The sequence below is a fragment of the Lissotriton vulgaris genome, chromosome 3_1 (genome assembly GCF_964263255.1).
Source record: "Lissotriton vulgaris chromosome 3_1, aLisVul1.2, whole genome shotgun sequence".
In the NCBI taxonomy this organism is placed as follows: domain Eukaryota; kingdom Metazoa; phylum Chordata; class Amphibia; order Caudata; family Salamandridae; genus Lissotriton; species Lissotriton vulgaris.
Genome location: NC_141689.1, coordinates 1,740,382,873 through 1,740,408,231, shown reverse-complemented (window position 1 = coordinate 1,740,408,231; position 25,359 = coordinate 1,740,382,873).

Genomic DNA, 25,359 nt, shown 5'->3' with positions numbered 1-25,359 from the left:
TTCGACATTGTAGTACCTGTAGATTTATGGACCGAGTGCAAAATTGAAATTGATTGGCCCAATGACGAGTATGCGAGAGACCCCAGAACCGGGGCTCCCTCACCCGAGGTAATGAGAAAGTATGATCAAGTCATACAATACCTCAAGAAAAAGGTGCCCGCAAAGGAAACCGATTGGACCCGGATAGATAGAACTACCCAAGAGCGCGATGAAACCGTCCATTCCTTTTATGAAAGATTGCTGCAAGTGTTCAAAACTTACAGTGGAATCGATAATGTGGACATGAAGGACATGACCCATTTCAGTTACAGATTTGTGCTGGGATTAAGGCCCGAAATATCCCAATGGATTCGAGATAATAAAATCAGTTGGCAGGGAAAGCCCATAGATGATGTCCTCAAGTACGCCAAGTACTGTGAGGATGAGATAGAAAATAAGAAGAAAGCCCTAAAGGAGAAGGTGATGTGGGCACAGGTGAAATTGGCTGAACAGCAAGAAAAACAGTTAATTAAATTGAATTCTAATAGTAATGCCCAGAATAACAACGCTGGGGGAGGAGGAAAGCCCCGGGTAAAAATGAGTCGGGAGGAGGCTATGAAGAAGTTCCCCTGCCATGGGTGCGGCCAGATAGGGCATTGGAGAGACGAGTGTCCACACCTTCAGGCCGGTAATGCCCCTGTAAATGGTTTAAATGCACAGGTGCAGAAAGAGGGGACAAGAAAGAACCAGCCACAGGTAAAGCTACCTCCAGTACCTCGCGCTCCTAGACAGAATTATAAGAATCAGGGCCAGCAGAATGAAAGAGCGGAGGTATGGGAAGGAGAGAATGAGAGAAATGCAGCAATTCCACAGTACTTGTTAAATGATTCTTTCCTCTGTGATGATCAAGATTGACGGGGCCTGAGGGGGGAGGACAAGGAGTGCGTACTTGGCGCCTCCTTACCGGTAGACCAGACTGGACCATACATTGAAGGAAAGGTTGAGGGAAAAGACATCACCTTTCTATTGGACACTGGTGCTACCCGTTCTACTGTGAGAACAGTGGATGTTCCTAACCTACCCCTCTCGGGAGAAGCAATCCAAGTAGTGGGTGTCTCCAATCAAATAATCAGTACTCCAGTAACTGAACCTGTGGAAATTTCCATAGGAAATTTCAAAGAGATGCACAGATTTGTGGTCTGTGATTCCAGTCCAGTGAACCTGTTAGGACGTGATTTGTTGTGTAAGATGAACTGTACCATCTATTGCACACCAAATGGTGTCGAAATTCAGACCCCAGATGAAGATGGCCTGTACAAATTGATGTTAGTAAGACCTGACACCGAAATTAGACCCTTGTCCGTTGAAGACTTACCTGAAGAACTCCAGTTAAGAGTGGTACCCGAAGTATGGGATTTCACGGGAAGAGATGTAGGCTTAATGGCAAATGTGGATCCAGTTAAAATAGCCATAAAAACAAATGCTGTATACCCCAGAACAAGACAGTACAAAATGAGTGCAGAAGTAAAAGCGGGAGTCGCAATTGAAATAAACAGGTTACTTGAAGCAGACATCATACAGGAAGTAATGAGCAGTCCCTGCAATTCGCCCATCATTGGGATTAAGAAGCCTAGCGGAAAGTACCGGGTAGTGCAGGACCTGCGCAAGGTAAACCATATTGTTGTACCTTGCTGTCCCATTGTGCCCAACCCTGCAGTGATACTGTATCAGATTCCTTGGAACGCGGAATGGTTCACTGTCATTGACCTGTGCCATGCCTTCTTTTCCATCCCATTGCATCCAGAAAGCAAGTTCCTTTTTAGTTTTGAATTTGACAGCCATGTCTATGTCTGGAATCGTGTCCCTCAAGGGTACACTGAAAGTCCATTGATTTTCAACCAGATCCTAAAGAAATGCCTTGAATCTTTAGTACTGCCAAGAGAGTCCGTTTTGGTGCAGTACATAGACGACCTTTTAGTGGCATCTAAAACTCAAACTGACTGTGTCACGGACACCATTGCCTTGCTGAATCACCTAGGAAAGGGAGGACATAAAGTATCACCAGACAAATTACAGTTCTGTAGAAACTCAGTAAAATATCTGGGGCACCAGATAGAGAAAGGGATCCGAAAAGTCACTACAGAGAGGATCAAAATAATTCAAACAATGGACCTACCCCGAACGCAGAAAGAAGTAAGAATGTTCCTAGGAGTTGTGGGGTACTGCAGGCAATGGATTGTAGGATTTGCAGCTCTAGCCAAACCGTTGATAAAAATGACCAAGAAAGGAGTGGAAGACCCAGTCAGTTGGGACAGTGAAAGCATGTCTGCTTGGGTAAAATTGCGAAATTGTCTATGTACCGCTCCTGCATTAGGTATGCCTGAATATTCCAAGAACTTCGAACTGTTCTGTGACACAAGAGAAAATTGTGCACTCTCAGTCCTGACCCAGGAGCACGGGCTGGTCAGGCGTCCCGTGGCCTATTTTTCGGCCACTTTAGATCCAGTGGCTGCTGGATTACCCGGATGCCTGAAGGCAGTAGCTGCTACTTGCGTCAGTCTAGAACAGAGTGAGAATATTGTCATGGGACATCCTGTCACTGTATATGTTCCTCATTCTGTTGTAATCCTACTGACGAGAACCAAGACTCAGTATCTCACACCCAGTCGGCTGACTAAGTATGAGAGAATTTTGATTGGTGCTGAGAATGTAATTATTTCCCGGTGCAATGTCTTAAACCCTGCAACACTGTTACCTGTTCCTCTGGATATAGAAGCAGAGGAGGAAATGGAGCATAACTGCATTGATTTAACAGAATTCAGCACTAAGCCCCGTCCTGACATAAGAGAAATAGCTTTACTTGATGGGGATCTTACAATCTTTGTGGATGGCTCATGTTTAAGACATGAGAATGGAGGTCTGAGTGCTGCCTATGCTGTAGTCACATTGACGACAACCCTGGAAGCGTCTTACCTATGCGAAGTAAAGTCTGCCCAAGTAGCAGAACTAATCGCATTGACAAGAGCTTGTAAGCGGGGTAAGAACAAGAGAATAACTGTTTACACCGACAGCCAGTACTGTTATGGGGTTGTTCATGACTTCGGCCAACTATGGTTACAAAGAGAATTCATGACTTCCTCAGGTACCCCTATCAGGAATGGAAAGGTGGTACAAAACTTACTGGAAGCTATTCAATTACCCAAAGAATTGGCTGTGGTCAAATGTGCGGCTCACAGATCCGGAAACGATGATGTGACAGCCGGAAACAGATACGCTGACCAAATCGCCCAGTTTTGTGCCTGACACCAAATGTCCCTCCAAATTGGGTTATGGGGTGGTGGAAACAGCTGCCAACTGATGTTGTTTGAAAATGTGTCAACATGGGAGGAATTGAGAGACTTACAACAGGCAACAGACAGGGAAGAAAAAGGCAGATGGAGGGCGAACGAATGCAGAATAAGGAATGATGGTGTGGTGGTAAACTCAACTGGGGTGCCTGCACTGCCCGACAGCCTGGTAGATCCCATGGTCAGAATGATACATGAACCAACACATATGGGAAGGGACGCAATGTGTCGTGTGTTTGACAAGGTGTTCTATAATTCAAAGTTCAGGAACCAAGCGGAAAGGCTTTGCCAGAGGTGCCTAGTGTGTCAGCAATTCAATGCAGGAAAGAGGACTGTAGTAGAACAGAGTACCATTGGAAAGGCAGTGGGTCCCTTTGTCAGGATGCAGGCGGACTTTATAACTATGCCCAGGTGCAAAGGATATAGATATGTCCTGGTCATAGTTTGCCTATTTTCCAGGTGGGTGGAGGCCTACCCAGCAAAGAAAAATGATGCCTTGACTGTAGCCAAACTGTTACTCAGGGAGTTGATACCTAGGTATGGAATTCCTGAGACGATTGAAACAGACCAAGGTGGGCATTTTGCCAACGATGTCCTAAACGAACTCTGTACAGCATTTAAGATGGAGCAAAGGCTGCACTGTGCATACCATCCAGAGGCTTCTGGAATAGTTGAACAGATAAATGGCACGATAAAGTCCAGACTGGCGAAAATGTGTGATTCCACCAAATTGAACTGGATAGAAGCTTTGCCCCTTGTGCTGATGAGTTTGAGAAGTATTCCGAACCGAAAAACAGGCCTGAGCCCCCATGAAGTGCTAATGGGGAGAGTGATGCGACAGGCATGGGTACCTGGACACAAACTGCTAAGTATTTCTGATGATTTGGTACTAGAATACTGCAAGCAACTGGGTGACCAAGTGCGTTCTATCTCTCACCAGATTGGAGAGACAGCTGATGACTGGCCCAAGACCCCAGCACATAAACTGCAACCAGGTGATTGGGTGGTGTTAAAGAAACACACCCGGAAGAGTTGCCTTGGACCAAAGTCGGGAAAGCCTAGACAAGTGATCCTTGTCACCACTACTGCTGTAAAGTGTGCTGGTGTACCGAAGTGGATCCATGCCAGCCACACGAAGCGGGTAACTGGAGAAAACGCGACTGAAGCTGAAGGTAGTCCAGCTGAGGAGACTCCCGAAGAGGGTCCGGATCTCTCTGACATCGAACTACCGAGCACAAGTCAAGACGTCGATTGGTTCCCTGCCGACGACCAGGTTCTTGATCCAATACGAACCAGAAAATATACTTACCTAGACAGTGAGTGGGATAGTGCAGGTGAGACAGAACTAGAGGACGAAGGTCAGGTCATCGAGACTCACATCAAACCTGATCAGGAAGTAGGCCAAGTAGGGACAGATCAAGCCATCGACACTCCTCCTGAAACTCCGGAGTCTGGAAAGGGACAGATAGTGGTCAAAGTTGAAGTTCATGCGGAAGAAAATGAAGGGAACGAAGTGCATGAACAGGAGCAGATAGATATAGACGAACGTGTTCAGGAAGCAGAATCCAGATCGCCTGAAAGTAAAGAGCAAATGCAACTCCAACCTGAACAAGGCCAGCTTAGAAACCAGGCAGAAGAAATAGATGAAAGACCTGGAACTAGTCAGACAGGAAGGGAAATAGACACTGCCGAAACAAAAGTGCCACAACGAACAGAAACCAAAAGAGTGCATGAGGAAGGCCAAGTTTCCTCGACCACTGGAAGCCACAAAAGTAAGGGTGAACCCCGATACATCAAAAGACTGAGACTTCGAATAAAGACAGTTGAAGAAAAACTAAAGGACCGAAAAAGGGCAGAAAGTGAAAGAAAAGCAGCCGAGGCAAGTCTCTGAGAAAGAGCGACAGAGTAAAGAAACAGAATCGGCTGCATCGGAGCCCTGAATGGACTTTCCTGGTGTTGGAAGAAATTGACGAGCCCAACCACAGTGGCAAAAGTGATGAAGAGTCCATTGCTGATCAGAGTTCGGACGAAGACCCTCCTTGAGACAAACCCGAGTGAGCCTTTGGTGTGAAGAGACAAAGAGGGGTTGCAAAAGCCACCTGTAAGCTATAATGTCTGATTCAAGTGTCAATGGAAGATCCAGATTTAGTTGTTGTAAGACTTGCTGTAAAATATGCTTATGTAGTATAGCCATGTTGATAGTGATATGGATAGGACTAACAGTCTTTATACCCTTTATGATAAGCAAAGATCCTAACCTGTCCCCTACTGAACCAGAGGTGTTAGACACAGACGTTGTACAGACTGCAGAAACTCCACAAAGTTTAGAACGACGTGACAATACAGTTAGTCTGAGACACACACGACCTAAATTAGAAGCATCAGATGAGGGTGGACTACATTTCCACAAAATGAGAAACAAGACACATTTAAATGTTTTTGCTAACCTTTTAGTACACTATGTAGAAGCTATGGAAATAGAAGATTGTTATGTCTGCATGAAGCTACCCACTTCTGTAGCTGAAGGTGTGACCTATCACCATTTAGCCCTAACCTATGGAATTTCCTGTAGTATATTAGCCAGCTTATTCTATAGAAGCACGTTACAGTACTACTACTCAAACACTGACGTAATCTTTTCAGAACTCCCTATTCGAGGAAACCTGAACCTTGTACATATTAAAAGTGAGGTGACCCGCTACATGGGAGAATATTTCCTGACTATAGGTGAAATAGACTTAAACGAAGCAAGACAAGCTAATCTGACCTGTTCCTTACAAGAGCAGGAAAAGATGTTTATAAAAATGGCCGACAGAAGGAGGGAAAAGTTTCAGAAAAAGGCAAATGACGAAAAAGATAGAGTCCCTAGGTGGGCAGAACACATGGACAACACCTCGCAAAGCGAAGCTACTCCTGCTTTGTTGCTGGATTTTGAACGGAAAGGGAAACTTTGTCTCCATAGAGAAAGGACAGAATATTATAACAATGTATTCATCGGTTCCAGCGAGTGTGAACATAATTACAAGCTAATTGGAGGTTGGGGTTTCAAAAATGGGTCAGAACCTGTGTTTCCCGGAATTTATTATATATGTGGGAACAAGGGTTATTTCAAATTGCCGGATCACTGGTATGGAAGCTGCTACTTTGGCATTGTTTTCCCGAAAGTATACCATGTGAATAATGCTGCTGGAAGCAATGAAGAAACTAATGACTTAGCGCGTAGAAAACGTGAAAGTGTAGGAGAAATTATAGGTGATATTTTTAGTGCACTGATACCTGGAATGGGGGTAGTTCTGAATACTCACAGAATCTGCAAATTGTCTACAGTAGTGGATCGGTTATCAACTGACACTGCTGCTGGATTCCTGCTGGTCAATACTGAGATGGTTGCGATCAGATCAATGGTTTTACAGAATAGCCTTGCTCATGACACCTTATTGGCAAAAGAGGGCGGAGTCTGTAGAATGCTGAAGGCGCAACATTGTTGCACCTACATACCTGACAAAAGTATCGAACTTAAGAAATATGTAAGGAACATAACTAATTTGGAAAAAGAACTCAAACCATTAGAGGTTGACAGTGCCTGGACGAGACTGACTGGAGGTCTCTCCTCTATAGGTAGTTGGTTTTCTAACTTAGGTAAAAATCTTCTGTGGAAAATACTGATGCCAATAGCTGGAATAGGTGTGGTTGCACTGATCATATTCATTTGCTGTAAATGTCAAAAATGCAAAAAGTACACTGTGAATAAGAGAGGAGTGAAACGAAACATTGATGAGTTAGATTTAGAAGAATTGAGGAATCAAATCTATAAAAAGGCCAAGAATCACCACTCTCATAGAGAAGCCGAGAGAAAATTCAACAATAAGTCAGTTCAAATTGAGATGGATGATATGGAAGAATGAAGTTGGCATCTGTTTCCTTTTAGTGATGATAGTAAATATCATCAAAGAGGGGATTGATGGAGCAAGGATTCGCACGTAAAGCGACTTGCTCTGATTCAAGAACCTCGCCTAACTTGTAATCATATTAATTCAACCTGTCCGTCATTTATTTAGCATTTTCCCCAACACGCGGGTGTCCCCAGGAGGCTTGCCTGTGTGTCTTTTCATCCTAACAATGCTTGCACTACGGAAATGGCTGCTTTGCAGAAATCCAGTCTGCGCATGCGTCGGTCATACTCACGTGATGTGACGCACTCGCATTCTGGAGGGATTTTTGTTGCTCATGCGCATTATTGCAAACATGGCCGCTTGTCTCTCACCACGCTCTCTGCTTGCCACCGCTGCTTCTGCATATCTGTCTTTTTGCACTAAACGTTAATGCTATAGATATTATAAAGTAAGGGGTGCAGTGAAGTCTATAACGGTATACAGTGTAATCATTTTTTTCGTATGATTCTAATTTGTTTTCGCTTACTTTTCATGTACCACGTATCTATGGGCCCGGGGATGGGGAGCTGCGCCATACTTGAAGCTCTTCTGAACCCTGTCACGTGACATGGGAGAAACCCGACTGCGCAGAAGCTAAAACAAGCCAGCTGGCTCCTGAAGCACGATGCGCCTGGGAACCCACCTCGAAGATGCTGCAGTCTACCTTGACCGCGCTACATTGTTGCTATATACTGTGCACTTGCATTGTTTTCTATATTCCTATGCCTGGGAACGTGAACCCAAGGGGCGGGTATGCATAATTGAATATTCATTGTGAGAACCCTGAATTATAGGAGGTGACAATGACAAAGTCACCTCTCCTGACCAATCATAATGTGGGAATCTGTCACTTGCAACATTTGTGGGAGGTCTAGGGGTCCCCAAAACAGTATAACTGGCCTAGTGTAGCTTAGAGAAATCGTCCGACTTGTCCGAGTAGCAGACCTGTCACTGACCCTACGAACTCTATAGGTGATTACTCTAGAGTGCTGCGGAGCACTCTGTCCATACTTTCCACAAGCTCCTAGGGGTGGAAAAAGTCCTAAGTGCTGGCGAAGCACTTTGCTGGGAAATTCGAAAACCCAATCGGGGTTACTGGCGGATTACTTGCAGAGAGGGGGTAACGCAGGCGTTGCATCCGAAGCTGTGGGTGTTGGTCGTACCTTGGTGAGCCCAGTCCTGATCCAAACCTGAGGGGTATCCTGTCCTGACTGTCCCCGAGCTGTACCTGCTCGCATTCTGGTATTCCAATCTTTGAGGGTCCTTGTCCCCGTCTTTCCAAACTGACCCGTGGCCAGGGTTAGTCCTCATTCCTGTCTAGGTAATTATTAATTGTGGGTGTACGTCTTCCTATCACTCTTTCTTCTCTTCTTAATAAAGCACTCTTGCCTGTGATATTGCCCTATCACCTTTTGAAAGCAAATTATATGCAATTGTTTATCAGAAATGTTCCACTTCTCTCCCTACCTGTAGGATATTATTAAATTGTCATATTATATTAGTGTGTTCCATTTTTCCCTTTCCTTTAGCATGGTTGCAGTGAACTTAGTAAGAATAGCATAAGTAGCCTAGTTTAAGTGCACATTTTAGGTCCTGTTCATGTCCCATGCCCTAGTTTAAACTTGTGGTGAATAGCTCTGTTCCTAATACTCTTACCCTGTAGTGTTCTCAATTACTCTAATGGTACTTGCCCTAATCCATAGTTACATTGTGGCATTAGTTTTAATAATTGATGTGTTGATTTGTATTTGCCTCATTATCTTGGCATATTCATTCTGAAATTTCTTGATAAAACTTTAAAACTCATCAGGTGTCTGTGGTCATTTTACAGTATAAAGTGTGGTTAAATGTACTTAGTATATAAGAGTTCTACTCCCTTTAGGAATCTTGTCACCTATCCACTGCTAGCTCCTGATCCGTCAGGAGTAATGTGCCTGTGGTAAGTCAGGTACATGAAAATGTAAGTGGTGTAAAAGTCACCCCCCGAATTACTCATAGTAGCGTGCTAAGGATTTCACCCGGCTCATGCAAGTCGTTTGACATCATTAAGTTGCGCCAGGGCCCAGTGCGTGGAGATTTGGTAAACTCAGTGACCCGGGTGACCTGCGCGCTCTATCACTAACAGCATCCTCTTTCTCCTCCACACAGGTGCAGCAGCTCCCGCGAAGCAGGAGCGGCAAGAAGTTTAAAGGCGTCCCCAGTAGGAAAGAGCAGGCACAGGTGCGGGCGGAACACAAGCCCCCGGGGACATGCAGTCCCTCTGCTAACAACGTCCTCTTCCTCCTCCACACTGCTGCAGCTCAATACAGATACTCTAGCAGCAATACTGAACGCACCTGTAAGCTATAGCTACATTGAACGTATATTTTTGTGCATAGGGAATACCAACAACCTCAACACACATCAACAAATAAGAAATATTCCCATGCAGGCACTGCGAAGACCCCATGATTAGTTCTGGGCTTTCGAATTATGCCAACATCTTCCAAGTGCAAGAGGGTTTTAGCAAATCATGTAAACCACTGCATTCGGGAAAGCACCTGGCTGTGAAGTAACACACTCAGCCTGCGTTTCAGGTGACTTTACACTTTTCCTTTCCTCTGTTCTACAATGCAGCTACGCATCACACCAGCCCTGAACTGAAACAAGCCGTCGCCAAGTGATGACTCTATGACGTGCTTCAGGTATTCAATAATACATTGCCAAACCCCAACAAGCAACACGACTGGCTGGCTTGTGATGTACTAGCTCTGGTGCCTCTTGTTCTTTGAAAAGAGCCATTGGCTAACGTTACAAAGATCCTACCACTTTTGCATGTGTGATAATGGCAGACATGTGAATGAACAGTGCCTGTGTGAAGGTGTCCCTCTCACCTTGTTTTTCAGTGATTACCCACACACAAGTCATGCATGTCTCAACAAGACAGCCCACTTCCACTGAACCCTAATAGAAGGGTATCATTTGAACGGGTAAGGCATCAAGCTGTATATGGCCATGGTCTTGCAGTGAGATAGGTGGAGCCAAGTGCCATCTCCTACACCGACAACACCCAACTCATCCTCTCTCCAACTAATAATCTACGAACTATCAAAGACAAGTTCCAAAGATGCATGAAAGATGTTGCCGACTGGATGCACACCAGCTGTCTCAAACTAAACACTGACAAGACAGAAGTATTCATCTTCGGGAAAGGCAAGATCATACACTGGAACAACTCATGGTGGCCTCAGGAGCTGGCCCCAAACCCGATACCCACTGAACACACCTGCAACCTCAGCATCATCCTTGACAACCAGCTATCCATGAAGAAGCAAGCCGGCACCGTCTCCACCGCCTGCTTCCTCATGCTTCATATGCTCAGGAAAGTTTTCAGATGTCTCTCAAACAATACCAGGAGAACTGTCACGCAAGCTCATGTCACCAGCAGACTTGACTACCGCAACTCCCTCTATGTAGGAATAACAGCCCAGCTCATGAGGAAACTCCAGACGATCCAGAACACAGTAGCCAGGCTCACCCTCAATCTCCCCAGATTGATGCACATAACCCCTTACCTCAGGAAACTCCACTGGCTACCAGGCATGAAGAAATGCCAGTACAAGCCACTCACCCACGCGTACAAGACATTACACAATGAAGGACCTGCATACCTCAACCAATGTGTGACCTTTCACCAGTCCACTAAGAAACTCAGATCTGAATCCCTCCGTGGAGCTGCCACCCATTGCACCCGCCGAACTAACAGCAGAGACAGCTCAACCCATTTGGCTGCCAAGACCTGGGATGACCTCCCACTGCACCTCAGAGACTCACCATCATTCCGGCAGTTCAGGAAGGACCTCAAAATTTGGATGTTCTGTCAGCATCATCTGATAACGCCACAAGACCCTCATGGGTGAAGCAGCCGCACTTTACAAAATCTGATTGATTGATTGAAAGTGGGAATGTTCAACACCTGGAAGAAAATAAGGCACAGGAGAACCAATGGAACACCAAGACACAATGTCCCAGGACAGGGAGAGGCAACAGGAAGGTGAGAACGACTGGACACGAAGAACCTTTTGCTGGGCCAATAGCCATACAAGCACCTGAATTCAGTTACAGTTCCACCAAGGAGCTCGAGATATAACAAGAAGAACCAATTTTCAATACAGATGTTTTGCTGCTGTGTTCTGACGACCAGAGCCACATCAATGGATGCAATTGTCTGGGACAGCCAGACACTGAGTCCCCTCCTGCCACACTCCAAGCAATGATTTGTGACCTCAGTCAGGCATTAGCTGGCTGCTGAGGCAAGGCGCAGCCACAAAGAGGTGGCAGCTAATCATTGGGCCACCCAAGGTGTAACAAGGATAACTGCAGGAAAATAATTATTCACATAGATCTTCTCTAACAAAAGAGTATCACTAGGGAACATGGAAAGCACTGGAAATCTGTTTGCTTTACTTTCAAAGGTGGCATTAGACGCTCAAGAAATAATTTATAATCCAGAAAATGTTCATGAAACATCTCATACCCCACAGCCTTCATTTTTCCTACTATGTAATTTTCGCTATTGAAGTATTTATCAATTTAATTTTTGTTTATACACTTTAATGAAAGAAAAAATTGAAAACATTAAACAGTTAAAGAGAAAGTAGGAATTGGAAATAGATCTCTGTTGAAGAAATTCGTGAAAGTATATCACTTTCCCAAAACCACAAAAATATCAGCTTGTGTTTTTTTGCATTCTTTTGACATTAACAATAGTCTTTGCCAATGAACCTTTATAGAGTTGTTCGTGACCTTTATCTTGCTCATTATCTCTCCTGTGTTTCGTTAGGTCTTCTTGTGTAAATCTTGATTGCAAATGGCCACAGTCTTAAAAGGCTGGTCTTTATCGACTTTTCTTACCATTTTACCCGTTTCTGATACAGTAAGTTATTTCCTTAGTTGAATCTTACCAAACTAAAAATACGGATTCCATCGCTGGGTGAGTATACAGCATTTGCATCCAAATTGTATTTTTTTAGGTCCGCCATTAGACAATTTTTCTTTATTTTTTTATTTTTATTTATTAAGTTTTATATAGCGCTGGCTAGACACAAAGGTACATGAGGATCAGTGAATTACAGGTTACAAGTTACATTTGTTACAAAGCATGATTAAACATAGGTTTAAAAAGCAGTGTTAAGATAAATTCGTCAGAGGAGGGGGAGGAAGGAGACAAAAAAGGGAGACAGGGAGAAACTGTGTCCAATGTCTGGCTGGGTAGGTGACGGCCAAGGGGAAGAACCAGGGCCAATCATCTCCTCTACAGCTGTCTGGAAGCTCCACCGGGCATTGGCCATAATGCTCGGACTCCGCTGTCAAAGAGAGGGGGATGGAGGAGACAAAACAGGGCGAACGAAAGATTTTACAAAAATGATACTTACAATATACTTATTAGAGGAGCTTTCACCCAGCCCTCTTATTCCATTGGCCTGTTATTGTGTCATTCAGATTTTTCTGCTACATACAGCGTTGGGCAGTGGATCAGCCCACTTCATTCGTTGGCTACTTCACCGTGAGTGATGGCATTCTATGCTAAGACAAGGAGCACATCCACATAAAAAGTAGCTCCAGTGAGTGCCAGGGACTACTGTGACAATGTGTGCTTTTTGAAACCAAAAAATATTTTGGCTTTTACACAATTTTGTTTTTAGATTGATGAGGGCCCGGCAATGTCTCCACTGTAAAATGTAGCAAAAACCATGACAAAGCAAGCATTAACAAAGCCAAAAGGCTGGCAGTCAACACCAGACCTGTTGGCTTTGTCAATGTATGTTATATTGTGAAAATAAGTAAATAATGCATAACATGAATCTCTGAAAACGTAAAACGTCACAGAAGTTTTGCTTAGCGAGAAAATACATAAATATCTAGGACTTTAATCATGAAGCAACATTTTTGGTTAAATTGATTTACTCTTGCAAAACGAGGATCATAGGACGCTTTTGATGCTGCGCCAGTGCACAAGGGGTCTGTGCTGTTATTTTTGGCATCTTTCGTGCATTTATTATTTTGAAATACTTCCGAGTTTATGCATGTTTTGCTAACAGTAGAGCTTGTAGAGGCTAAAAAGAAGTGCACAGACCCACTCAGCAATGGTGCAGTGTAGAAAAAAACATCATGATACGCCCCAACAGTTCAAACGCAAAATGCACATTATACAGAAAATGCACACCACGGTTTTGTGCAAATGCAAATTGCTCAAAAGCAAAATGTGAATAATTAACCCAAGAGGGATAAATACATGAGTGGAACAGTCAAAAGGCCCCCTGCATTTGTGCAAAGTGGAGTCGGTTAAGGATGGGCGCGAAAAGGGAAGTGAAAAGAGGCAATCATCATAAACTCTCCCGAGCCAATCAGGCTTTAAGCACAAACTGTCAATATTTAGTGTAAAATGCTCAATGATAATAAATGTCCAAGTATCACCTGGAGATGGAGGGAGGAGGAGAGGAAGGATTCTACAAAGCTTATCGATCGCAGTTGGAGTAAACACATATGTTTTTCGATGTATCATAGAAAAACCAACATTTATGGGAGCCAATAATAGTAAAGTCTTTCTTTACATCAATTATTAACTTGTTAGTGCATTGTAAAGCTCAATGCACATTAACTCTCATCTTTGCATGAACACTATTGCTCTCTCGCTATTACTTAGAAATTTATTTTTATTTTACTGAATGTAAATAGGGAATTATACTTGTTATAGGAATGCACATATTTACTTTTCACAGCCTCACAAAAACAAATAGATATGCAAATCCAAGCAAGCCAATTATTAATCAGTATGAGAAAACAAAGTACTTTAATCATAACCACAATAATAATTATATAGTTTTAGGACTCTATTCACAAAGGTCAACTGGGTCGTAAACATATTTTTACAACCAAATGCACCTATTTTACTATTTTACGCCTGCCAGGAATTCACAAAGGCATTCATGGCAGATTTTGTTTTAGAAACAATTTTGATTTTGTATAAAGAAAGAACACAACCAAACCCCCCTTTCATCACTTTGTATCACGCAGGATACCACAGCAGTATACTTTATACCTCCCTAGACAAACCCCTCCATTCCCCCAGACTGGCCTTCACAGACAAAGTATATATCACATTCCCAATGTACAATAACCAGCGTACTCTCATTTCACCACCAATGGGCCATTGTGAAGGCCCCAATAGTTCCCCTGTAGTTCCCCCACTTTTGCCAGATTTATTCCCACTTCTTGGGTATCTCCTACCCAGTGGCGTAACAAATCTTGAGGGGACCCCCCTGCAGGGTACGTGAAGGGGCCCCCTCCGGACTCAATCTAGAGCTCCCCAGACCCCTGCTCCTACCCTCAAAGACCTGACGCTCCGCTGTCCTGCACCAATCCATGTTCCTTTGGCACTGTTCCACAGTAGGTGGTTCGGCCACCCCCCACAAGTTTGCAATATTACATTTTGCCGCTGCCAATCCTATCGTGGACAGGAGTCTGGGGAACTTGCCAAAGTTCCGGTACCCCCAACTGTTCAAGAGGGCCATTTTGACTGTGGCTCGGGCCAAGAGCTGCTCCCTGCCTTAGAAACTCCTGAACCCCACCCCAGAAGTCCCTCAACCTTGGACAGTCCCAAAGGGTGTACAAGAAGCCCCTCCTGTAACCAACATCCCTATTGCACCCATCGAAGGAGGCCCATCCTATCCTGTGTAGAAGAACCCTCGTGTAGTGGGATTTAAAGAGTTGTACTATTGTACTTTGTGTTTTATCTTGACTGTCAATAAAGTTTCATATTATTCTATGTGTTGTAATTGGAATGTACTAGGTCACTGGTCCAGTGATTCTAGATCTTTAGTTTAGTGTCATTTACTTGCTTGATGCCTGTGGGAGCTGTCGTGGGTCTGTACCTCAGGAATAAAGAAACTCCTTGAGAAACTAATTGAAGCCTGAGTTCCCTTCCTAAATGGGATCTGTGCAATAAGCACACAACAACACTAGTCAAACGCGTGCCCTAATGGCCACCTCCCAGGGGACCGAATTGCCTCCTCCCATTCTTCATCCTCCATGGCTCCCACATCCACCTCCCATGCCTCTCGAGGCTTCCCCCAAGGAATAAGGGGCGGTGTGCATCATTTTATTATCTGTAAGGGAGATCGCACTTTTGCACAGTGGTTCTGTCAATAGCTTACCCTCTATAGGCAAGGCCTGCTCCAATGACATATTTTGTTCCATGTGTACTAGCAGGGCATGATACAGCTGAAGGTAATGGAGGAATTTCCTGGGTGCCAAGTCATACTCCTCCTGTAATGCCTCCCAGGCAACTAGCTTTCCTCCCCACATCCCCCAGAGTAGAGATCCCGAATAAGTTCCACTTAGAGAACCCCTTGAGCTTCCCTACTTCCGCCAGGATGTCACTGTCACAGAGCGGTGTCATAGACGGGGCTACCCCTGTCAACCAAGGAACCTAGTAGCCGCCCACCATACCGAGGCGGTGGCTTGTGTCAGTGGCGTCAGAGACCTGCAAACTCCCCTTGAATATAGTGCTCTCTGGTATCCTCATGGGCCTCATACTTTATGATCTGCCCTTATTGAGGGCTCCTCCTGAGGGGCAAAACCCATTCATTAATAAGGATTTATTGGGAAGCCTAATAGAACTTCTCCTCACAAGGGAGGGCAGTGGCCCCATCATACCACACCCTCATGATGAGTTTAGGGAGTGCTATCTTAGCCAACTCCCCATCCCAAAGAAGTTGTCATACCATCTGGTTAACCTTTCCAAACTACTCAGATGGAACCCGATATTAATAATTTTGGAGCACATAGAGAAGTTTTGTCAGGGTCATCATTTTATGTATAGCTGCCCTTCCCAGAAGCGATAACGGGACCTTCCGCCAATGTTGTAAATCGGTCCAGTACAGACTGCAGATTAACTGAGAGAGACAGAGAGAGACAGAGAGAGACAGAGAGAGAGAAAGAGAGAGAGAGCTCAGGCTGGCTAGTTGCATAAAGGCTGTTATACTTAAAGCCCACATCCTCAATCAGTAGGCCCCCTGGGGGGGGGTGCGTACCTGCAGCCCAGGCACATAAACGGTAAAGGAGGGATTTCCCCCAATTGATTTGGAAGCACGAGTAAGTACCGTACAGATGGAATATATGTAAGAGCCGGAGAAGAATAGATTCCGGACTGGTCACATACAAAAGGATATGATCAGTGTGAAGGGAGATTCTATGTTCCCTGTCCCCTCCCCAATCCAGCCCGCTACCGAGCAGGTTCGCCTGCACTCAGCATGCCAGGGGCTATAGTCCCAGGGCAAATAACATTGGTGACAGTGGGCACCCCTGCCTGGTGCAGCAGAAACAGACTGGAGCACATTCCGTTGACTCTAACTTGTACCAACGGTTCACAATATAGCAACTTTATCCAATCTATATAATTAGGACCAAAATCCTTTCGTTCCAGTACACCCCCTAAGAAATTCCACTCTAAGGTGTCAAAAGCCTTGGCTACATCCAGGGACAGGACTGCTGCTGACTAAGTCTTTGTTTCAGTGTCCTCAATGCAATCAGGTGTATTACCCTTCACAGCCAGGTGGCCGGAGGTTTTGCAAGACTTTTGCATATTGGGGAGCAAGATCGGCCTATAGGAGGCACAATCCGAGTGTAGCCTACACTTTTTATGGATCAGACCGAGAGTTGCCAGGCACTGTTCTGGGGAAGAACACCCTGCCTTCCTAGAAGCCCGAAACATATTACAAAGATGTGGGGCCAGGACACTTGCCAATTTGCAAAAGAGCACTGCCGGTAGGACCCTGGGCTTTCCCATTCTGGGCTTCTCTGATGGCTAGGATAACCTCCTCTTCGGTAATATCCACTTCCATCTCACGCTGTGCCTCCACGTAAGCTCCTTTACCCTCAGGTCTCTCAGGAACTCTCTGATATCCTTATCCGACCTTGAGGTGGACTTACTATTTAGGGAAAAGTGGTAGGTGGCAAATTCAGCTGCAAACTCCCCCATACCTCTAATCACCTCCCCCGGACCTTTCTGCAATTTATGGACCCAACTCTTTTTCTCTCTCATGCCCAACCAGACTAATGAGCTTCCTGCTTTGTCATCCTCCTTGTATATTCTCCTATGCATGGCAAAGGCAATTCTGTGGGCCGAATTCTCTGCCTTGTCTCTACATTCCTTTTCCTTACGCTGAAGCCTATGATGCTGCTCCTGTGTAAGGGAAGCCTCCCCCATTGGCCTCCAGGTCCAATATTTATTTCTCTAGTTTGTCAGCCCATTCCATTTTCCTCTCTTTTTCACCCACTATCAGTGACATGGCCGGACCCCAGCATAACCATGGAAGGTAAGCATGGGCGGAAAATCCGTTACGCTCGCGGATTTTGCGGATTTTCGGTAAATTCGCAATCCGCGAGATTCGCGAATTTCCCGCAAAATCCGCAAATCCGCGAGCAGCAGATTTTATGGCTTGCTCGCACTGTTCGCGTGAGTTCGCGGCTTCCCAGTTCAACTTCGCGCCCCGCGAATAAGCGCTAAATTGCAGAAATACGATCTTAGCAAAACTGAAACTACTTACCAGGTTCAAAAGTTCAAGCTCATCATTAGTAGCCATTTCCTGTAGTGCTTCCTGAGGGGCCCCTCCAGAGTTCAGTTGCCTACTTGCAACTATTATGTGACCCTGCTCTGACCCTCAGAATAGTTACACAAAGGTCCTGAATTACAGCTAAGGCAGACAAGCAGGAGCCAGGCTGGAAGTTCAAATCCAGTGACACATTAATCAGCCCCTAATTCATTATTGTCAGTTGGGGCAGGGCAGGTGTTGTAACTAATTTTGCAGCAATGAAAGCACTTAGCAAGTGCAAAAGATCACTAATCAGGAAGCACTAAGGAAGCAGGTGCCAGCTAAAAAAATATTCTGTGACACATTAATCAGCCCCAAATTAATTCAGGTCACTTGAGGCAGGGAAGGTGTGCTTTGCTTTGCCACAATAATGTACACTGGACAACCAGAGGGTGCTGTGATGAAACAGAGGGTGGCATGGTTGGGCCAGAGGGTGGCATGAGTAGTCAGAGAGTGGCAGTGGTGACAGAGAGTGGCAGTGATGAAGAAGAGTGTCCCAAACAGGCTGGACACGTAGAAACAACAAGTTCGCAAAACTTGCGACCCGACAGGTAAGTTCGCGTTTTTGCGAAATTGTACAAAACCCTCGCGAACTGGCAGAAACCCGCGCGAACACAAAAAAAAAAATCTGCAAATTCGCGAGAATTCGCGGATTTTGCGGATTGCGAGTTCGCAAATCCGCAAAATTCGCGAACGCGAGATTCGCAAAATTCGCCCATGCTTAATGGAAGGCACTGCTCCTGTATTTTCCTAGAAGTACAGTTTGGTGCTTTTGCCAATACTATCCTTGATCTGTTCCATCCCCAAGTCCCTGAGACCGAGGTCCGGACCTCCACTCAGAGTGTCGCATGGTTTGAGATACTGAGTGCCATATAATCCTGGCATCATGGAGGCAAGCCAAGGATCTGTAAGTGGTTAGGAAGTAGTCAATTCTTGTGGAGGTCAATCAATCAGAGCATTTTTATAGCGCGCTACTCACCCGGAGGGTCTCAAGGCGCTTGGGGAGGGGGGTCCGCTACTGCTCGAACAGCCAGGTCTTGAGCTGCTTCCTGAAGGCGAGGTGGTCCTGGGTCAGGCGGAGGTGGGTCGGGAGGGAGTTCCAGGTCTTGGCGGCGAGGTAGGAGAAGGACCTTCCCCCTGTGGTAGCTCTTCGGATGCGGGGGGGCGGCGGCGAGGGAGTGGCCGGTCGATCGGAGCTGGCGTTTGGGAGCGTAGAAGTTGAGGCGGCTGTTGAGGTATCCTGGTCCTTGGTTGTGCAGGGCTTTGTGTGCGTGGGTGAGGAGACGGAAGGTGATTCTCTTGTTGACCGGGAGCCAGTGCAGGTCTCGCAGGTGTCCGGAGATGTGGTTGCGGCAGGGAGGTCCAGGAGGAGTATTGCTGAGGCGTTCTGGATCCGCTGCAGTCTCTTCTGGAGTTTGGCGGTGATTCCGGCGTAGAGGGAGTTGCCGTAGTCCAGTCGGCTGGTGACGAGGGCCTGGGTGACCGTCTTCCTGGTCTCGGTGGGGATCCACCGGAAGATCTTGCGTATCATGCGTAGGATGTTGAAGCACGACGAGGAGACGGCGTTGACTTGTCTGGTCATGGACAGGGAGGAGTCCAGGATGAAGCCCAGGTTGCGTGCGTGGTCTGTTGGTTTGGGTGCGCTACCTAGGGCGGGGGGCCACCAGGAGTCGGCCCAGGCAGAGGGTGAGGATCCCAGGATGAGGACTTCCGTCTTTTCCGAGTTCAGTTTCAGGCGGCTGTTCTTCATCCATTCGGCTACTTCCTTCATCCCTTCGTGTAGGCTGGCTCTGGCAGTGGCGGGGTCGTTGGTGAGGGAGAGGATCAGCTGGGTGTCGTCGGCGTAGGAGATGATGTTGAGGTTGTGCTGTCGTCGTGCGATGGCTGCGGGGGGACTCATGTAGACGTTGAAGAGGGTTGGGCTGAGCGAGGAGCCTTGAGGAACGCCGCAGATGACTTCGGTGGCTTCTGATCTGAACGGGGAGAGGCGGACTCTCTGTGTCCTTCCGGCGAGGAATGAGATGGTCCACTCCAGTGCCTTCTCCTGGATTCCGACGTTGCTGAGGCGCTGTACTAGGGTACGGTGGCAGACGGTGTCGAAGGCCGCGGAGAGGTCTAGGAGGATGAGGGCCGCTGTTTCTCCGTTGTCGAGCAGAGCTCGGATGTCATCGGTGGCTGCAATCAGGGCGGTCTCGGTGCTGTGGTTGGCTCTGAAGCCAGACTGCGAGAGGTCGAGGGATCCGTTCGTCTCAAGGAAGGCGGCCAGCTGCTTGTTGATGGTCTTCTCGATGACTTTTGCGGGGAACGGGAGCAACGAGATGGGTCGGTAGTTCTTGAGGTCGGAGGGGTCGGCTGATGGCTTCTTTAGTAGGGCGCTGAGTTCGGAGTGCTTCCAGTTCTCCGGGAAGGTGGCGGTGTTGAAGGAGGTGTTGATGATGTCCCGCAGGTGGGGTGCGATGACAGCGTCGGCCTTGTTGAAGACGTGGTGAGGGCAAGAGTCGGTCGGAGATCCGGAGTGGATGGAGTTCATCGTGCAGATGGTGTCTTCGACGCTGATCGGGGTCCAGGCGCGGAGGGTGGTGGTGGGGGGTGGTGGTTCGGTCGTGGCGTGCGTCGGTTGAGTGCTGAAGCTGTTGTGTATGTCTGCGATCTTGTTGTGGAAGTAGGAGGCGAGGGAGTTGCAGAGGTCTTGCGAAGGGGTGATGTCGTTGTTTCCGGCGTTGGGGTTGGAGAGCTCTTTAACGATGTTGAAGAGTTCCTTGCTGTTGTGTGCGTTGTTGTCCAGTCGTTCCTTGAATGCAGTTTTCTTGGTGGTGTGGATCAGTTGGTGGTGTATTCGGGTGGCGAGCTTGAGGGCAGTCATGTTGTCCGGTGTTGGGTCTCTGCGCCAGGCTTTCTCAAGGGCTCTGCAGTTCTTCTTCGAGTTCTTGAGTTCGTCGGTGAACCATGGGGCTTTCTTGCTGCCGGGTCTGCTAGGCGGGGTCCTCAGAGGGGCGAGGTCGTCTGCGCAGTCGCTGATCCACTTCGTGAGGTTGGTGGCCGCTTGGCTGGGGTTCGTTGCGCTGGTGGGTGGGTTCTTGCTCAGGGAAGTTGCGAGCTGGTCGGCTGTGATCTTGTTCCAGCTTCTGCGTGCAACCTGTTGCTGGTGGTGGTGGATCGTGGTCCTTTTGAAGCTGAAGTGGATGCAGCTGTGGTCCGTCCAGTGGAGTCCGGTGGCGTGGCTTAAGGTGATGTCCTTGCTGGAGGAGAAGACGGGGTCGAGAGTGTGTCCGGCGGTAATACCGCGAGTAATAGGTGATGCGCTTCTCCTCAGGGTTAAGAGACCACCAAATGTCATCCATCTCTATGGGCTCTAGAAAAGCAGACAATCCCAGCCTAGTGAGTCCCCATCCCCCCCTGGGGGTCCCCGTCGATTGTAGCATCAAGGATTTGGTTGAAGTCGCCCCCAAAACAGGATCCCCATACAGTAATTGAATTAGGATCTCTCCCAGCTCCCGGTAGCGTTTGTTCCTTTAATGTAGGAGGGACATACACCGCACATACAGCCAGAGTATCTCCATTCCATGTACTAGTCTGGGCCACGTACCTTCCCTGTCCATCAACCCAGGCATGCTGTCGGGTGAACAGGGTAGACTTTTTTTTAGCAAGATCTCCACTCCTCTTGATTCTGAGAGGAAGCCCTCATGGGCCAACATTCTATATCCCTGCCTCTTTAACATTTTTATTTCAGTACCCTTCAGGTGAGTTTCTTGGAGCAGTACAATATCGGGACTATGACGTCCCAGGCTCTGCATAGCAACCCCTTGCTAAATCTTGTTTCGCAGGCCATTAACATTCCACAACATAAAAGTTAATGTTCCGTAAGGAGTTCAGTATAGCAAAACATGGTGTGCCAATAACATGGTAAATCTAACACCCTCCACTCAGCCACCCCCTTCCCCACTCACTTAAAAAACAGGTTTTAAACTGCCCACCCCCCAAATTGTCAGGGAGGCAGTCACTCCAATAGCAGAAAACCCCTAATGCTAACACAAGCTCCTTTACTTATGCAATTGGAGTGCCACAAAAACAATGATCCCCACTGATAGTCACAGCTGTAGCATCCACATTCCCCCCACTATGATCAGCAATTCTATATGTACTTACAAGGGCAGCCATATGTCTGCACCATGGCCAGGCCAGGTGTCCTAACGAGCATCCGGAGAGCATGCCCAAGGGGGGGGGGGCAGAAGTATTATGTGACCTCTGTAGGAGAGTAGGATCTGTTTACTATGGATACCCCCACTTTTTGGTGTGTTTTTCTGGTTTATCGACTTTAATCTGGCTGAGCCCTGCTAATCAGGACCCCAGCCTAGCTGTTCTCTCTCTAAATTGATTACCTGTACATTAGGTACACATCAGATTGGTTACTGGGCTACCCTTGTGAGTCCCTAGTAGTTGGTACCTTTGGTACCAAGGGCATAGGTACCCCAGAGGACTACCAGGGTCTGAAGCATGTATTATGCCACCCCTGGGAAGCCTTCTAAAATGGCACCACAGGCCTGCACTTGCAGCCTGTGTAAGGTGGTGTAAGCACCCCTTACGTAGCTATAATATACCTATCTCTACCTTTTAAAACAGATACATATAAACCTATAAGACACTCACTCCCATGGCAGGCCTTGACAATCCCGAAGGCAGGGTGCTTGGTTTTGTGTGAGAGGGTGCCCTACCATGAGCTGAGCCCCTCTGCAGCTGTCGGAATCCCGTCCTTATAGCTGTTCTGTGATATCGCCATACCATATACTCTTAAGTGCATTATAATCCTCGTGCTTAATGCTAACTTTGGAATGGCTTTATCAAAACATGTCGTGTTTGGTGTCAAACACTTTGGAATACTACCCCCCCCCCCTCTGCCAGTTCTGGCGACGGGGTTAGCATTCCACCCTTCTAGAGGGAGAAGACATGTACACACTTACTTTCCCGGTAATAGTTTTAAAGAGCCCCAGCATCACAAAACGGATGCCGCTGCCACAGACATGAGTCTGACCTCCTGCTGCTGGACGAAACTCCGGCAGAGTTGGCCTGGACAATAGGTTTCCTGTCCAGGAAGGTGCCAGCACCTCCCCAAACAGGCTTTAGTGTATTGGGGCAGGGTGGGTTGCATTGAGTGAATGCTTTTCAGACAGTGCCTCGGGCACACAAGGTGTCCCCGTGCATTTCCCAGTTCAAACCGGTTGCTGGGGCACTCAGCCCTAGCTCTGGCGCGAAACTGGACAAAGGGGAAGGGGTGTAACCACCCCCTCCCCAGGTCCTCCCATATGTGGGACCCTAGAGTTAGTCCAACCCCTAAACTTGGTATAGGTATAGGAACCCAGTCACCAGGACTTGAGATTACCCTGGCCGAAACTCTGAAACCGGAATCTTGGACCGTCGACATTCCATATCGACAGGAAGACGGAAGAAATCTCCCTTGGGGTCAAGGAGTGACTTCCCTGTTCAAACGGTAACCAAAGAAGCATCTTGCCGGTTTGCATTTTCGAGGCTCCCGCCAGATCCCGAAGCATCTGCGACACAGGACATAGACTTTCAGTCATCTCCGAGGCTGACACGAGTCCCCAGCGCATCTGAGACCTCTAGCTATCACAAGAGACGTGGGACTGGAACTCCTGGACATCCTGCACATTTGCTAATGCATCAACTTCCCAAGCTTTCCCGAAGTTGTGCATTAGGCTGCTTATAGTCCAAGCCCTGAGCACCTTTTGCTTCGAAGATTGTGGACCTACACTCCACGAGTGTTCTGTGGGCCTGCTTTCAGCATTTCCACTCGAGGCTCCTTTGCGATCTCTAGTCCATTGACTAATGGGTCCCCATGAAGGACAATCCTTTGTTTCCTGGGCTTTCCTGGTTGCTCAAGACGTGCCCGACTCCTCTCCAAAGGGTGAGTCCCTCAGACGTTGCTGGTCTGCTCTGAAGCCAATCTTGTCATCTTGCCTGGGTTGCTGTTGCCAAGGCTTGTTGGGTCCAATCCGGATTTTGACACTGCAGCACTCGACATCCTTTGTGGGACAGCTCGAATCCAGCTCTTGGTCATCGTCGACACCTCCTGGTCCTCGTGGCTGAAGAGTCAAGCTTCACCAGCATCACTTGAAAGCACCCAACATCGACTGGCATCTTCTCCTCGCCATCCTGGTCACTGGCTAGTGACCCAGACTCTGTTGCCTCTGCTTTCAGGTTCTTCAGATCTCTGATCCACCCTTGGATCCATCCGGACACTTTTCTCCTGGTCGCCTGCAGCACTTCTTTGCAGCTCTCCATAGGAAACGACAACGAAACCCGACACGAAAAGACACCTATGCACCCGGCTTCCCTGATTGAGGTAACACAAGCACTTCGGTGCTCCCGTGGGTCTTGGCTCTTGAAGTGTCCAGTACTGAAGGGGTTCCCTCGTAGTCCACTCCTAAGTGTCCTTATCCTTTAACTTTGTAACTTAAACTTTCTCTATAGAATTCAATGGTGATTCGCGGCTGTGTTTAGACCCTGCTCGCTTCCCCCGTGGGTCTCCTGAGTCCCTACCTCGGGTGGTTGCTGGTTGCCCCAGCGGTTCTACAGGTCCTAGGCCTTCTCTCTATCTCTACAGTGGTATACTTATACCACTTTCGTAGTATATGGTTTGTGAGGTCCCTAGGGCAAACTGTATACTGTTCTAACTTGCTGTGTGCTATTTAAGTTCTTGTATTGTACTTTTGCCTATAGCCTCATAAAGAGACTAGAGGGGTTGTGTTTAGAATAAATACATATTTATTTGAAATATACCTGGTGTGGTTCTCCTTTCATTTGATTATTCAAGGGATTATAGCCTGGTAAAACAAGCTGCTTTACATTCTTTTAAGACTTAGCCTGAAGGCTGCTCTCCACAGCGACCACTAGGATAGCTTTCAATAAAGGTTGTCTTAAACCTACCATCAATAAGGGTAGTTTTTACTGGTGCAAGGTGCCCACTAGAATAGTGGACATCATATGCCAGGCCAACTTCTCACAACTATTATCAAATATTGTCCTCTGGGAGACATAAAACATTTAGGATCAAACACTTCACTCACTTTCATTCAACATACTCCAATTTCAAACTTGTTCCAATCAAACTCCCAAAGACCCAAGTATTTGCACAAGAACCCCAATTGTATAAAAAATAGATTTACAATTTATTATCACAAAAAAGTTCTTAAAATATTTAGTAACAAATCTCCAATATGGATCAAACCATCATCATTTCATAAAAATGCTGATATCATACAATTCACATTTAAAAACAAAAAACTTTTTAAAAAGCTATTTCTACGAGAGTTTTCAACAGACAGTAAATTTTGTCTTTAGCTGCCACAATTTGATGTTGACTCAATATTTTAACCTGTCCACCTTATTGTCTATCACAATTAGTACTTCTAAGGTGAAGGATAAACAAAAATGTGTGGCTGTACTATATGC